The sequence below is a fragment of the Raphanus sativus genome, chromosome 4 (assembly GCF_000801105.2).
Source record: "Raphanus sativus cultivar WK10039 chromosome 4, ASM80110v3, whole genome shotgun sequence".
Taxonomy (NCBI): domain Eukaryota; kingdom Viridiplantae; phylum Streptophyta; class Magnoliopsida; order Brassicales; family Brassicaceae; genus Raphanus; species Raphanus sativus.
Genome location: NC_079514.1, coordinates 37,346,743 through 37,362,809, shown reverse-complemented (window position 1 = coordinate 37,362,809; position 16,067 = coordinate 37,346,743). Strand labels below are relative to the sequence as shown.

At 31.5% G+C, this 16,067-nt stretch overlaps 1 non-coding gene and 3 pseudogenes across 1 annotated transcript; 2 read left to right on the top strand and 2 right to left on the bottom strand.

Moving 5' to 3' along the window:
- Positions 1-8,152: 8,152 nt before the first annotated feature.
- Positions 8,153-10,091, bottom strand: LOC130511337 (rho-N domain-containing protein 1, chloroplastic-like; annotated as a pseudogene).
- Positions 10,092-10,702: 611 nt separating this feature from the next.
- Positions 10,703-11,345, top strand: LOC130511336 (B3 domain-containing protein At2g24670-like; annotated as a pseudogene).
- A 564-nt stretch (positions 11,346-11,909) lies between these two features.
- LOC108834404 (F-box protein DOR-like) lies at positions 11,910-13,217 on the bottom strand (annotated as a pseudogene).
- A 1,383-nt stretch (positions 13,218-14,600) lies between these two features.
- On the top strand, positions 14,601-14,673 carry TRNAA-UGC (transfer RNA alanine (anticodon UGC)). Its single transcript has one exon. It is a non-coding gene; the product is annotated as a tRNA-Ala (tRNA).
- Positions 14,674-16,067: the final 1,394 nt, after the last annotated feature.

Sequence of the window (16,067 nt, the reverse complement as noted above, 5' to 3'; positions counted from 1 at the left end):
GCAATAAGTTGTGCTGGATATTAATAACATGTATTCCCTTTTCAATATAACATATGTCCATTAGAATGGCATGAGAGGTAAATATTCTAGGTAAGGATGGGCTTTTGAAAAAATGGTGTGAGGTGAAATGTGGAGATGCCACGTAGGAAATTGCACACATGTAATAAACACATGAGCAAAAAGTTAATTTGATTAGTGGTCTCCTCAAATAATAGTAAGGGGATTTAACAAAGATTTTTTTTAATTATGGTATCATCAAATAATTGTTAATGACGAAATGATGGATGTTAAATGTTTTTTATAAATATGGTAACCTCAAAAATGAAACATAAAGAAATATCGCTAATCATATCAATCATGCTTTGTGAGATTTCATATTCAGGAAAATCAAAAATGACATTTATTGTATCATTTAATCTCTCTAAATTATGCATTCATTGTCTTATAACAAAATACAAAAGTAAAAAAATTAATTTTCACGAAATGATGGATGAGTATGAAAATATGAGCATTATATTAACAATATCTATATTCTAGGATCAAAAATATATATATCTATATGTATGTAATATAAATATATATGTTCTAGGATCAAATGTATATATATATGTTCTTGGAGCGAATATTTTATAAACATACAAAAGTTTAATATATATATATGTTCTTGGATGGAAGTTATAATGCTGATACTAACATAAATATATATATATATACATAAAAAATGATGGATGTTACATTATTTTTATAAATATGGTAACCTCAAATATGAAACATTAAAATTAAAATTGCTAATCATATCAATCATGCTTTATCATATCAATCAAGAAACATAAATCAATAATAATGTACGATCTGATTACGGACTTAACATAAATCAATCATAACCAAAACGTTCATATTCAATAACGACATTTATTGTATCATTTAATCCCTCTACATTATGCCTTAATTGTATTATAACAATACAAAAGTATAAAAATTAGTTTTTTTCACGAAATGATGGATGTTTATGAAAGTATGAGCATTATATTATATTATATATATATATATATATATATGTTCTTGGATCAAAAATGTAAATTTGTATATATGTTCTAGGATCAAATATATATATATATATATATATGTTCTTGGATCAAATATTTTATAAACATACAAAAGTTTAATATATATATATGTTCTTGGATAGAAGTTATAATGCTGATACTAACATAAAATTTATACATACAAAAGCATTGGGTATAATATATATATGTTATTGGGTATAATATATATATACATTAAAAACATTGAGTATAATATAAAAGTTATAATACGTAGAACATTTCTTGCGAGCAAGAATTTATACACATAAAAAAGTTTAATATAAGAGAAAATCTGTTCGACATTAACTATATAGCATTGGACATTAACTATCACGTATAGCACATCAAAAACATTGATTATAACATATGTGCACTACAATGGCATGAGATGTAAATGTTCTAGGCAAGGATGGGCTTTTGAAAAATTGGTGTGAGATGAAATGTGGAGATGCCACATAGGAAATGGCACACATGTAATAAACACATGGGCAAAAGGTTATTTTTATAAGTGGTCTCCTCAAATAATACTAAGGGGATGTTCGTGGGAAGGGTTTCCGCTTAATTATGAAATATGATTTGTTAATTAATAATATTGATAATAAATAGTTACATACTTTCTATGCGTAGAATTATTTTCTGATTTTGTATCAGACTTTGGTCTGCTTCTTTAAGGTATCAGAGCAACTTCAACGGATGTAACTCTATTTAAAGTTCTTAAAATACAAAATATTAATTTTTAACAAAACTTGAATAAATAACTAAATTTTATTTATTTGTTTAAAGTTCAGCCAATACAAAATCAGTATTTAGACTATGAGTTTTTACATGGTTCTTCAGATCTCATATTTAAGAACTTTTGGACACTCTCTCATATTTTGAAATATTTTGATTTAGTTTTAATCACAAAAAATTCACTAAGAGTTTTCTGTTGGACCTGCTCTAACGTAACTGTGATTGCTAAAAATAAACAAATAGCCATTCATATATAAAGTAGGTTATGTTTAGGGGTTTGTAAATTTGTTTTTTACTCGGTCTTGTTCTGATTTCTAAAAAAAAATCCTTCACGATAAGAAGCGGTTTCTGTATGTTTGAATTCTCCGATTGAAATCTTAGAGCATTATTAGTGGTAAAGTTCTTAAACTGAGTATCTAGATAATAATATATCAGTATTGTAAGAAAATTTATTTATATAATTAAGTGTTAATTGTTTTTAGAAAATGTATCAATGAGAAGATGGCAAGTGGTTTTGTGATTTCTTAAACTTGAGTGAAAATATCTTGAAGTATCACCTGCTAGATATAGTATTAATCGGTTTCGTATATTTATTCTAAACACTCTCATCACTTGATATATCAGAGAGAGATATCGTAAACTTTTCAAAACGATAATATGATTTCGAATGCAAACATACAGAATAACTATGATGCAGTACTAACAATAACAAAATATATAAATATATATATAGAAAGATAACTTTTTGTTAATATTAACTGCAGTACAATACAATTTCATGTAAATTACTATGAAATGCACTTTCACTTATATAAATGTATACAGTTTAGTCCTCTTCTCTTTTTTTTCTGTTTTAACGAATAATTTGATGTCGCTAGAAAAAGGCATAAAAGGAGTTGGGCATTTAGGTTTGGATAAAGGCAGCCAAAAGTTTGAAAAGATGGACAAATATTTGCAAAATACAAATATATTTTCTATCTCTACTGTAGAACTGATTGACAGTTCCTTGTTATTTACCAAAATAGCCATCAATTCTTCTCCCTTGGACACATATGGAAAAGTATTTTCTCCGGACCATTGGACAAAAGATCTAAACGTATCTATAATATTTACTTTATTAGAAAAAGAAAAGAGAAGTTATTTAGAGCGTGTAGCCTGATAATGCTAAATAACAATAGACCCAGCGAGAAAGTTAGACCACAGGCTGGTCTCCCCTTTCATTAAATACAAACTTTTCTTTTAACAATGACATGAGTACCTATAGAGTTCTATTATTGTACCTGATGAAATCTAAATTGTTTTTAGTCGTTGCAGATATCCAGTTTTCTTTTGGAGGAGGGAGGTCAAACATCCAGTTTTCTATCTAACCTCTTTCTGACATCATTAACCAAACATAAATAGAAACATTCGAGAATGAATAATTCACTGTGTAGCATAGACACTCGAACTGGATTGAAGGTTCAAGATATTTTTTTGACTTGAGGCTTCGAAGGTTCAAGATATAATTAAGAACATCTACAATGTAAAACTTTATTTTTTTCTCCAAAATAAAGTAAATGCGATTTTAAAATAAAAATGCTCCTACTCCATTCTTTACTCTATAATAGAGTTATGAACAAACAAAAACTAGATTATTCCATTTATAGAGTAAACTTCAAAATGAAGTGAGATATATAGTTGGGTTGAGTATTTGTTACTTCATATTCACTTTTATTCTATTTTAGAGTAAAAATGGAGTTGAGTTGGAAATGTCCTAAGCGTTATTATATTAGTGTCCAAATACTGGTTTGTCAACTTTTTTTGTTTTTTGGTCATATAATTAAATTAGTTCTGGTCAGTAGATAAGTTATTCCGAAAAATTCTATTTTATCATTGGATCTTTTATTTTTCAAAAAATGTTTAAAAAGTATTGAACTGTCAGGAACTCTTTAATCTAGTTTATGTTTTTTTCTTACATAAATATTTATTTTTGATTTATAGAAAATGCAGCGCTTCTGCAAATTAATTGATACAATTTACCTGAAAATTTAGAATATTATAGGTGGAAACATTCGTCACATGTGCAATATATGTAAATCTGCTCACTAGGAATCTGTATTTTGTAGAAAAAGTTTGCTATAAAGTCGTTGTTCGTGCATGTGTTTAGACTATCTGTAATATATTTTGCTATTTTTACCTATAAAATAGAGAAATTATATAATAAATGTGAGATCTGTTCAAATGTATTTCTTTAAAATAATAATTTCTATTTTGTAGAGTAAAAAATAGAAGAATGAAATTTCTTTCTTTATAACAATGAGTTGGAAATGCTCTTATTATACTTGCATATAGTTAAATTTAGTTGTTTATAATGCAACTAAATCAAAAATCTCTAATACTATAACATATTATAAACCCATCGTCCGGTTGATTGTTCAGCAAGATTATTTTCTAAAGAGTTAGATCAGATGAAAATGGCTTTGCTTCCTTTTTCTTGTTTTCATGCAATGACATGTGATTATATATGTCCTAATTGTTTTTGTAACCAATAAAAATTTAGGGTTTAGATCCATAGTTTTGCTCATGATATTTTAATGTTAAACAGATATTCCAGTTTTGTTTTTTTATTGCCGTTGTTCAAATTCTAAGGTTTGAAGATTTTTTTCTAAATGGTTAGCTAATATATATGTCTTTCTTTCTTTTTTTGAGAAAGGGCAGGTTAGCTAATATGTCGTTGAGTTGCCCATACTAAATAAAATGTCAAAACTGAACTATCCACCACTGGAATGATCATGAGTTCCACCACAAATCACAAAACAACCAAATATTCTTCCTGGATCACACTAACTTACTAACTTACAAACCAATCCTCGTTTACATAACCTTTACAAATTTACATAACACACATTAATAAAGTTAAGAAGGTTTTAAAACACTTTCCTCGGACTATTTAATTATCATTTAAAACACTGACAACACATATTGCATTTAGCAAGGTGACAGCAGAGGCCCGAAATTAGTAGCAGAACTGTACTCCTTTGTAAATATCAAGGAATATATATTTTAAGTAACCAGTGTCCTCTCAACATTTGCTTAGTAAATTAATTACCATCAACACATTTGAAGACGTCAATGCTTTGCGTGCATGCACAATTTTCATGTGTTGAGAGCGTACGAATATTTTTTTATATAACGTACGAAATATTTTTCTTTTGAAAAGAATGTACGAAATATATTATATTATATAATGTAATGTAAATGTAAATAACTTATAGCCATATCTTTAACAAAAAGAAAGCTAGCAAGTTATAAAAAAAAATCCTTTCTGATTTTAACCCAATACTAATCGATAATTTTACATGTTTCACAACAAAATTAAGAGATAAAATTTACCCAATGAACATCTGTATATTTAAAATATTAAATTTAAATAGGTAATGAAAAGTATTATAGTACTAAGTATCAGGTTATGTATAAGCAAGTGAAGTGATTGATCTGTTTTAAATTTCTAATACAAGGTGAGAACTGAAAGAGATATTTTTGGACATAGAAAGAGATATATTTATATTAAAAAATACAAACACTATCATATTTTAGGTTATCGGACGCACCTCGAGGTATATAAAGTTTATGTGTAACTATTCTTTTAAAGAGAAAAAGAAAGAAAAAAACTTTGAATGTACTGGAAGTGGCAAGAGGCTCATAATAAAAGGGTAAAAACTAGAGATGGGACCTGACACCAGTCGGTGTCGCATACTAAATGTGGACAGTAACTTCCACCGACCCTCATTTTGTTTCGAAAGACACATGCACCCAATTTATGTTACCTTGGGTTTCACTAGAATTATATTGATTCGTAAAATACAACAGAGATTTTTAGGTAAATAATTAATATAGATGAAATACATAAATTAACAATACAGTTATATTTTCCTATGTTTTTTGGTAAAAATGAATAACTTATAATGTGACAAAATATTTTAAAGCAAATAAATTGTGATTTCACCTCTTTGCCAGAAATTCAAACACTATAAGATAGTCTCTTGTAACATGAACTGAATTCGGATAACCGTTATTGCTGTAAAAATCATTTTACAAGTAATAATAAGTCTTTTATAGTGATTTTTGTTGTTTGTGTTCTTTTAAAAATTAAAATAATGGTATTAGTAATTTGATTTGATAAAATTCTATTCTAATCGGTACTAAATTATTAACATAAAAATGCATAAAAATGTTAATAACTTAATATCAATCTAATCGGTATTAAGTTGTTAATATTTTTATGTTAATAATTTAATACCAGTTAGAATGAAATTTTACCAAGTCAGATTACTAATATCGTTATTTCAAAGAACACAAACAACAAAGATTACAATAATATACAATATATTAAATTTAATTTACGAAGAATGTAGAAGTATGACTGAATTTGGAAAAAAAAAACTAAAACTTTATTAAATTTTGTATTATTCAATCATGTACTTCATCAGTTTTAAATGTTTACTTTATTTAATAAAATAATTATAATCAATTCTCTAACATAGTTTATATCTTAGTGTTATTAAATATCCTTTACAAAAATAAGTGTTATTTCATATAAATTAGTAATTTCTTGATTATATTAACTATCCATGTTAATATATTTTAATAATTTTATGATAATTGCGTTTGAAAGAAATTAACTGAAACTTTTACTACAAAAATGTAAAAAAAAAATTAATTATGTAGTTTTAAGTAGAAAGTTGAAAATATATTTATTTTAAAGTCAAATTATTGACACTATAATATGATAGATTTGGAAATGTAATTTTCATTATAAAATTATAAAATATGTTATTATTTTGATGATTGACAACAATATATTAATTGTTGTAATTCATATTTCAATGGATTTGACCCCTTAAATTATTTTTATTCCATATTTACTAATAAATAAAGAAATTATGAAAAACAATTGTTCAAATTCAGTGTAATATAGATATATTTTCAACATAACTATATTTTTACATAGTAATATAGAAATAATTTGATTAATATTATTTTCTAGTCAAGTTTTTGTTTAATTTTATAAATTAAATAATTTTTATTATGAAATAAAATAATTGGTTTTTATTATTTTGAGTACTCAAGTTTCTATTAGATTTTTTATGTACAAAATATTTTCTAAAGTTGTGGAATTCCAAAAAATTAACATCTGTAAAATTTATTTGAATGATTTTAAAATATAAAAAGACAAATATATTAAAATATTTGCCAAATCCTTTAAAATGTTTTGAAAGCTACTAATTTTATTTCAACTGGATTTTTCTGGGATTAATTAAATTCTTGAATTTAATACCATCTAATTCGGAGAATTAGTGAAGTTGTTGATTAAATAGATAGAGATAGTACTATAATAAGTTAAATAAATTGTTGGATTTTAATTAACTTTTTGGCTATGGTACAACCGTATAAACAAACAACAGCGAGTAAGAAACTAAGAATATACTTTTTTTTATTAAAAGCTTTCAATTTAAATATAAACGATTATAAGATAAGATCTTATAGTTGGAAAAAGTTTACATCAACATAAGATCCGAAGATCTTATAGTTGGAAAAAGCTTACATGATACAACAAATTTCATGAATCATAGAATCTCTAACCATTGTAACAACAAAAGTAGACTAGATAAACCATCAAAGTATGGAAGATATTATCTAAGAAGAATAATACTATATGTTCATAAGTGATTTTGATTTAATAATCTAGTCATCTGGTACTTGCTCCTCTTTTGTCTCATTATACTTTCTCACGTGATTGATTTGATAAATAAAATAATAACACGCTCATATAGTGGACAAACACCATTTTTGGTTAGTTGATTATTCTGATTAATTACGAGTTACGACGCAGCAAATTTTTCAATTCAACAAAAATTGAAATATCTAGAAGGTCATTTATTCATAATTAAAATGACAATTAGACGAAGAAAGGGCCTTTAATTTATTGTTTAATCAAAGATTAAGGGCACACTCTTAAAACGAAGATAGACAAGAAAACTAAACCCTTCCACATTTTTCTCTCTTTCTTTACCCTCATGTCCTGTTATATTTTCGACTCTTTACCATTTATTTTTATTTTATGACCAACTATTATTTCGATTATAATAATAGGCTAATCATTTCTTTTACTCCGCTAATTGATTATGCAAATGAGGACAGTGACTTCACAAAAAAAGATATTTTAATTTTGTTGGTAGAAGCAAAAGGGAAAAATGGAAACTAATTGTAATGAGAATGCACTACAATTATGAATGAAACAAATATTTGAAGATTCATTGGGTCCATAAAAAAACTGAAGCAACGTTCATGTTCATTCCGATCATCATGCTGTATTACTACACAACAAGCTCACCAGCTCAGCTTTCTTCATGTTTGAAATCCCTTAAGTCTTCGGAGGTTCTTCCCCTGCATTGATAGACCATCATCATCATCTGATAATTCATCTAAAGAGACATCACGATCTTCATCCACCTCTTGGTAAAATGACTCTAGTTTCAACCGTGGCTCTGATTCCACAAGGGAGACTCCAGGCTCTTGTTCAGATTCATCATGCGAATCTACTTGATCCTTTTTCTTAGTCCAAGTCATACTGTAACTTGATGCCTTATCAAATATGACCTCACTAGAATAACTGGACTGAGATTTTATGTCTGGTATAGAGTGTTGCATTATGATCTCTGTTTCGTGAATCAAAATGATTGGATTGGGAACTTTGATTTATGTCCTTCAAGACCAACATCTCCATGTAACTGCTTCTCCGACTTAAAATTGCTAACTTTCTTCTTGCCACATTCTCCTGAGTGCTTCCTCAGTAACTTATGAAGAGAGTCTCCCTTGCCTCAGTTTTCTTCTTCACTCTTCTTATCTTCTTTCTTGGCAGCAACTCGAGCTCGTAGCTGAGCTTGGACTTTCCTGCACTATCTCTTGTGTGAGTTAAGACAATCAAGTGAAGTCCTACACCTAAATAGCTTCATAATCATGTTCACAAATGTATTCAATCAGATTCCCAGCGTCTGACTTTGGTATAATTATTGATCAAATGTCACACAACACAAGTGACGTACCTAAGTGTCTAACGCAGTATGAAATATGCATAAAGATTAGACCTTTCATATTATCTTGGTGGATATTTGCCATGTATAAACTGGGGTTCTGAAACTGGAACAAAAGCAACACAATTCTTATTTCCGTTAAAACACTATTGGGCTTTTAAGTTTCATGAGCCTGAATAAAACCGCTATAGCCCACGTAAGTTTGTTTTACATCCCACATCGGTAGTTTTTTTCATATTGTTCTTGTTTTTATAGATCACAGAAACGATAATGAGACGTCGAGCTAAGTAACGAGAGCTTGTGATCCATGTGGGGACAATAAGATAGTGGAACACTGGTTCGGTCCACGGGTCGGATCTGGCGTGGCAGGTTTCTGAGCTGCCCAGTCCAAGCTGAGAGTTAGCTGTCTGGTTTGAGCGAAGGTTCGAATTTGGTGGTTGCTAAAGGTGGAGGGTAATGCGTCAGGCTGGTTTCACAGAGCAGCGAGCACTTCCCGCTCTCTGCAGTGGACGGATAACGGCTCGGCGCCACCCAGACCCATATGGCCTGCTGGTTCGTTCCTAGCTGAACCACTATTTTTTCCTTTTTGTAATACAATTTCATTGATAAAATCGATTGGAGTTCAGTTCACATTCAAAGTACAATTTCATTTTTTTTTTTTGGAACAACAATTTCATTCTATTTATTTACTTTTAGAAATTGATTTGTGTATTCAGACATAATACATATAGGTCTTCCAACAATGTTTGCTATTGAAACTGAACCAAATGTTCGACTATTATATGCTTCATGTTTCAAAACCCACGCACACAATGTGTGATGAAATAAAGAAGAAAGAGAACTATACTTTTGCTCTAGCAGCTGTAGATCATATCACAAGAGAGTGAAGCACCTTGGCTTTGATCTCTTTGTTCTCAGCTACTACCCAACATTGATCCTTCTCGAGAACACAAGGCTCATCTTTTTCATCCCTTATACGATTTTGAATACACTTATCTGAATTGTTTGGGACCTTTAAGACTCCAGCATCTCCAACGAATAGATACCTAAGGGCAGAATCCCAATGAGTAAGCATAGACAGACAGACACGTAGAAAACCTTGGTACCAAGTGACACTCACTGTGTATAGTCTATGAGATAAACCACACTATGATTACGGGTGTAACAGAATACGAGCAGGGATCACCAAAGATAGAATCATTTAGCTCAAAATAGAGTGTAACGCTTATTCATAAACGAACAAACCTCGTATTAACATTGGTACAAACATTGTATCTTAAGGATAAAAAGCGTTTTCTCGTATGGGACATCTCTCGTCTTTTATCAGAGTGCAAGTAAGTTAACTTTCCTTGGAACAGATTCTTGCAGATGACTTGAATGTCACTCAATTCTTATCTCATGTGACTCTGAAAAATAAATAAAAAAAGAATAGCACCAATCATAAGTGATAGGAGTAACCATCAAATCTTACACGAAAAGTTAAAACACTACATGTAGCATATAATGTCATAAAGATGTGAACTCTGACAAGTGTGCTATAGCTCTTATATATATAGAAGCATTCAAGAATCAAAATGCTTCAAAAGTTTTCCTCTTTCATCGAAAACAGATGATCATATCTTAGGTTTCTTTCGCTTAAAATCTGTGATCAAATCATCTGTTCATGTGTTTCCTTTTCAAACTGCACAATTTATGTTGTTCTGCCTGATAATACAGAGTATTGGCCCCTAAGCCACATCATTAGATTAACAAATGACAACAACTCAGATGGATTCTAATTATAATGTGCCAGTTAAAGTCTAAACATGTACGATGGGAGAGCCTCAGCCACCAAAACCAAAGTCTATTCTTGATTTTCTAATCAAATTCAACGGCATGGAGAAACGACTCATTGTCACCGAGAAAGAGTTGTCCACCAGGGACGTGAACCAGAGCCAGTCACGTCTCATGCTTCCTGACAACAAGGTTCGGAGCAAAGAAGAGTTTCTGAGGGAGGAGGAGATCACGATTTTGGAAAAGAGTACCAACGAGGCAGCAAGACGTAAAGAAGGGGTTCCAGCAATCTTTGTTGAACCAGAGTACGAAACCTATGAAGTTTTGTTGAAACAGTGGACAAAGAACCTGGTAATCTTGCTGGAAGCCTGTTCTTGAGGGTTACAAGTTTACAAAGAGTGAAAAGTTTTAGCTCTGGTCCTTTCGATGTGAAGAAACACTATACTTTGCTCTTGTTACCAAGGATGAGGAGGGCGGCAGGTTTTTGGACGACTTCAGCAACCTCGATTTGAAGACTCTCAACGATGTTCCTAGTGGCAATGATGATGACTGCTTCTGCTTGGACGATTTCACCCAGCTCGACCTGTTTCATTCCCAAGAAGAAGAATACGCAAACATCAACGCTCTTCCGGACTTGGGATCTTTTGAGGATACAGATGATGTCGCATCCTATTACAAATGATGCTTGATTCGCACGTCTCTCCCAGCTAATGCCTTTTAGGTACTCGTATGATTTTATGGATACATTGGTTGGTTCTAGGTGTGTTTAGGTTTTCTTTTCATGTAGATAGAGACCACTTTCTTCTGGTGCAAGTAAGGAATTGAGATTCAGAAACAGCATTTCATTTTCTTTCTGCTTTGTTACTAGATGATGACGTCTCTGTAAATCGATTAACTCGTTTGTTTGGAGTTGGGGGCTGGAGAATCTTGAGTTTCTTTTAAGTTCTATGATATGCTTGTTCAGATTATTACTTTCTTCACTGCTATCTTCTTTGGCACGTATACTTCTATATTGGCTCTTGATGGGTTTACTTTAAACTGATTAAATCTGCTTTGGTTTGTTGGAGTTATGTTTAGCAAGAAGACCTTTGTACTCTGTTCATCATCGAAATAAAACACTTTCTACGCTCTGAATTTTTTAACATGTCTATTGCTACAACCCATGATTTTGCGTCATGCCATTTGCCATTTCTATTAATCTTATCTAGAAAACAAATTATCCAATAATTAATTTATAACAAATCAAAACCAGTGGTTTACAAACTTAAAAAGAATAAACTTAAAACGTTTGCATAAGTTTCACATCCTCCACATGGTTTACAAATGTATAAACTCTTTTAAACCCTCCCATTCCTTGGATCTCGACTTTTCGTATAGATTTCCTCTCGAGACTGTAGTAAAAAACATAAAAAGGATAGGATGGTTCCATTGGAGACAACACTAACTCACCTGCAACAGTCACTCCAGCAAAGAACAACCTTGCAACTCCATAGTCCCGCAGAGGACCCAATTGGTACATATGCTTGGACCATTCCTGTTTTTCAACATCTTGTAACACATACATGACAAACCTTCTACATCTTTTATTAATATAGTTATGCGACTCTGACTCTGTCGACATAACTGAAGCCAGTTTACCCTTGTAGTTTACCAGAGTTGCTAGAGGATGCACTGCTCTCTTGAAAGGTTCCATGACTTTAAAAAATCTGAACGTTTCGGACCTAACATCAAAGCACATTATTCCATCAACCACGGAAGACCGGTCGGTGGAAGCTTTGTAGTACAAAACACCATCGATGCATATACCATGAGGTAGAGGACAGTGGGGTATACCACATTCAACAATTCTCACTGACAGTTTCCCAGTTGTTGCTAGGGTCAGTACTTGATGCTCGCTAGACATATTAGTGCTAACGATCATTGACAATAATTTGAACTGCTTTTCAGTGGGATCATACCCGAAAAAGCTTCTGGCACCAGTCCACTTCTTCGACTTCATTTTGGGTAAAATAAAGGACTGTCCGGTGCTAGGGTTGCATATCTCCCACACCATGGCTGCAGTTTTTCTATCCTTTAAGATCTGACAATCTCTGATACAGACCAAACCACTCATAGGACTATATATATCAATACATGATCAAAGGGGAAGCTCATGTGATAAGTGGCTGCTGCTGTTGTTATAGGAGACGCCTTGTCATCCTCAGGAGGCTGAGGTGAGGTGAAGAAGAGTACCTTGCCGTCTTTTAGGCAGGCGAATAAGATCTTCGGGCGAGCCGATGATCTTGTCAAGTAGGTTTCAGTGAAATCTTGATGGACAAGTAAGGATGACCAGAGCTTGGATACGCAACGACATCTCGCCACCGATTTCGTTGGCAATCTCGATACTATCTCGATTATGAGATCATGTGGGATTGTCTCTGAGTATTCTTCGCTGCATGTTCGTGACTGGATTGTATTATGATCCTCTGGGACGTTTAGCCGACGTGATTTCATGCCGGACACAGATTGCTTGTAGACCCTATAGCTAGGTTGTTTCTATTTCGTTTTGGAACGATTTTAGTATTTGTTGCAAATAAAAAGGAAAAAATAACTCTAGTATATGGTGCTTATATATATATATGAAAGTTTTTAATAAACAATATAATAATAACAAGTTAAATTATTTATGTTGAGATAAGCTCGAAATAACTTGAGAATCAAGTTATCTATTTCCGACAGAGTTATGGATTAGGAAATAGGAAAGTTCTCGATATTTAGGAGTTATCTAAACATTTTTATCTAATGTATTTAAAGACTTGATATTTTTATGTATATAGAGATACCAGCTATAACATATGAGTATTGAGATCAAGTTGAAGCAATAAAGACTTTAGTTTTTGAGTGAGTTTTTTAAAGCAATAGAAAAGATTTATTTCTTTAAGATCAAGTTGTTATGATCCTTGAATTCTACATTTGGCATCAGAGCTTTGGGGAAGAGATAGGAGATATTGTTGCCACAACCGGAAAGATGAAAGACAGAGGATGATCATCTACAAAACAATGTTCGATGTTGGTTCCACAAATTACACCGTTTGGGTCAGAAGGATGAAACTTGTGTTACAAGTACACAAAGTTTGCGAGGTTATTGAAAGCGAAGAAGCGGCTGTGGGAGAGAAAAACTGCATGGCCAAAGCTTTATTGTTTCAATCCATATGGGAGACTCTTATTCTTGCTGTATATACCTTTTAATTAGGATAAATTAGTCATTTAACTTAAGAGAGTGTAGTTTTCAAAGGAAATAAATACATGGCAGTTTTCAAAATAAAATCTCTTTGCAAAATATTTTTCCAATTTTTTCCTGATAATAACTAGTTAAATTACTTCATTAACAAGAGATTAAAATAAAATAAAACTAAAAACTTAGAAATTTTGTTTTCATGTTGGTATGTTTGTTTGACACCCGTTTGACATATTAATATACGATCAACTACGTGATAAAAGGTTTGGTTAGGTTAGTTAATTAAACATAACAAAAAACTTTGACTTTATGATTTTTTTTTTGAAAAGAAAACTAAATGAATTTGCATGAAAGAAACGGAAAATGCTTATACATCGTGGGACCAAAGCCATGGCATGTGGGTGAGTGACAAAAGGGTTGTGTTGTTTTCTTTTGGTTATAGTTATGAACTTTGGTATCCCAAGCGCCCTCGTCCGGTCAACAAGATTACCAACATTGCCACTACTAGCGAAACCTGTTCTATGTAGGCCGAATGACATTCATGGACCCTCCCTTTGGAGTTTGGACACACTATTGTTATTGGCGGACATGACCAATTGATCATCTACATTTGAAATTTGGGCTTCTTTGGTTGAGGTAAATATAATAAGCCCAGTCCAATTTGTGATATTACATAAGATAAATTTGGTTTTAGATACCACAACAGCAATACCAACAGATGGGGATGTAGCTCAAATGGTAGAGCGCTCGCTTTGCATGCGAGAGGCACGGGGTTCGATCCCCCGCATCTCCAATTTTTGTTTTAAGTATTTCTCTGGAAGTGCAACAACCGTTCTGGTATTAGCTTGTTCATGGAACTTGAGAAGTTACCACTAAAAACCTTATTTTTTCCTTAACCTCCGCCCTTTTTACGTTTAATATCTGAATCAAACATGAATTTGATTATTGAATAAAAAAACCAAAAGTTTTACTTGTGAATAAAACAAAGCCCTGAAAGAGAGAAAAAATCTATGACGGAATGTTTAAACAAGTATTAGCCATTGATTCGATGAGCAACTCATAGCCCTCGGGGACGTTAGACAAGATAAGTCACTTGTATCAAATCATTGGTATGTATGTAAACAACATATTCAAACATAGGCTTATATCATGACTATACTAAAAAACGGAAAAAAATGAGGCTATTATTATAAATATGATGATTCATCTTGTACAACAGATGTCACTAAGTCATCTATCACCATCATCATGCACCTGTCTTCTTCTCATTAAACACAAGATGACTAAGCATTTTATTCTTGTACTATATATATGAAACGTGAAAGAAGAAGAGAAGTTAAGTTGAATCATAAAAACTCAATCTCATATACTCTCTCTCTCGTTGCTCACCACCAACAAAACAATATATATATAATTATATAATCTTTTACTTCACCTTTTATTTATAACACGTTATCAGCACGACGAGCTCTTTTATACCGACTGTTCTTAAACCAAGCAAGCAAGATAAGTTTTTAAATTTATGTCTTTCAATAATTTTAATTATTTAAATTATTTTTATTATTCCGGAGTGAGAGGCTAGGCCTTCTCCGTTTATTTTTTCGGGAAGAGAGGCGTTGCCTTTCCCGACTGATCGTTAAGATAGGCTAGGCCTTCACGATCAGAGAAACACGTGGTAGGTTTTACCTCCGTGAATAAAAGGTTAAAAATGGAAGGCTAAGCCTCCTCGAACCTTGATTAAAAGAAAAGGTTAATATGGCCGACTATGTCGCCTCGAACCTTTAAAAATGATCAAATATGGAAGTCTAAGACTCCTGGATCATATGGTGGGCTGGACCCAATTTTATTTATGCGATTTAAATTTCTGCAATTTAAGTTTACGCAATTTAATTTTTGCATTTATTTTATGCTTTTAATTTCTGTATTTAAATTATGCATTTATTCTCATCTATATTTATATTATTATGAATTCATTAATCATGTCGAATTTAACAAAGCTCGAATCTAATGCCCTATATATTACGAAAAATAATTATATGATCTGGGCACTCGGTGTATAGATGCACCTGAGAGAAAATGAGCTTTGAGAAATCATCGATAAGTTAAACAGATGAGAAAAGAAAAGCCATGATATCTTACACCAATTTGATGATGGTTTATAAGATGAGGTGTATCATGAGAAAAGAT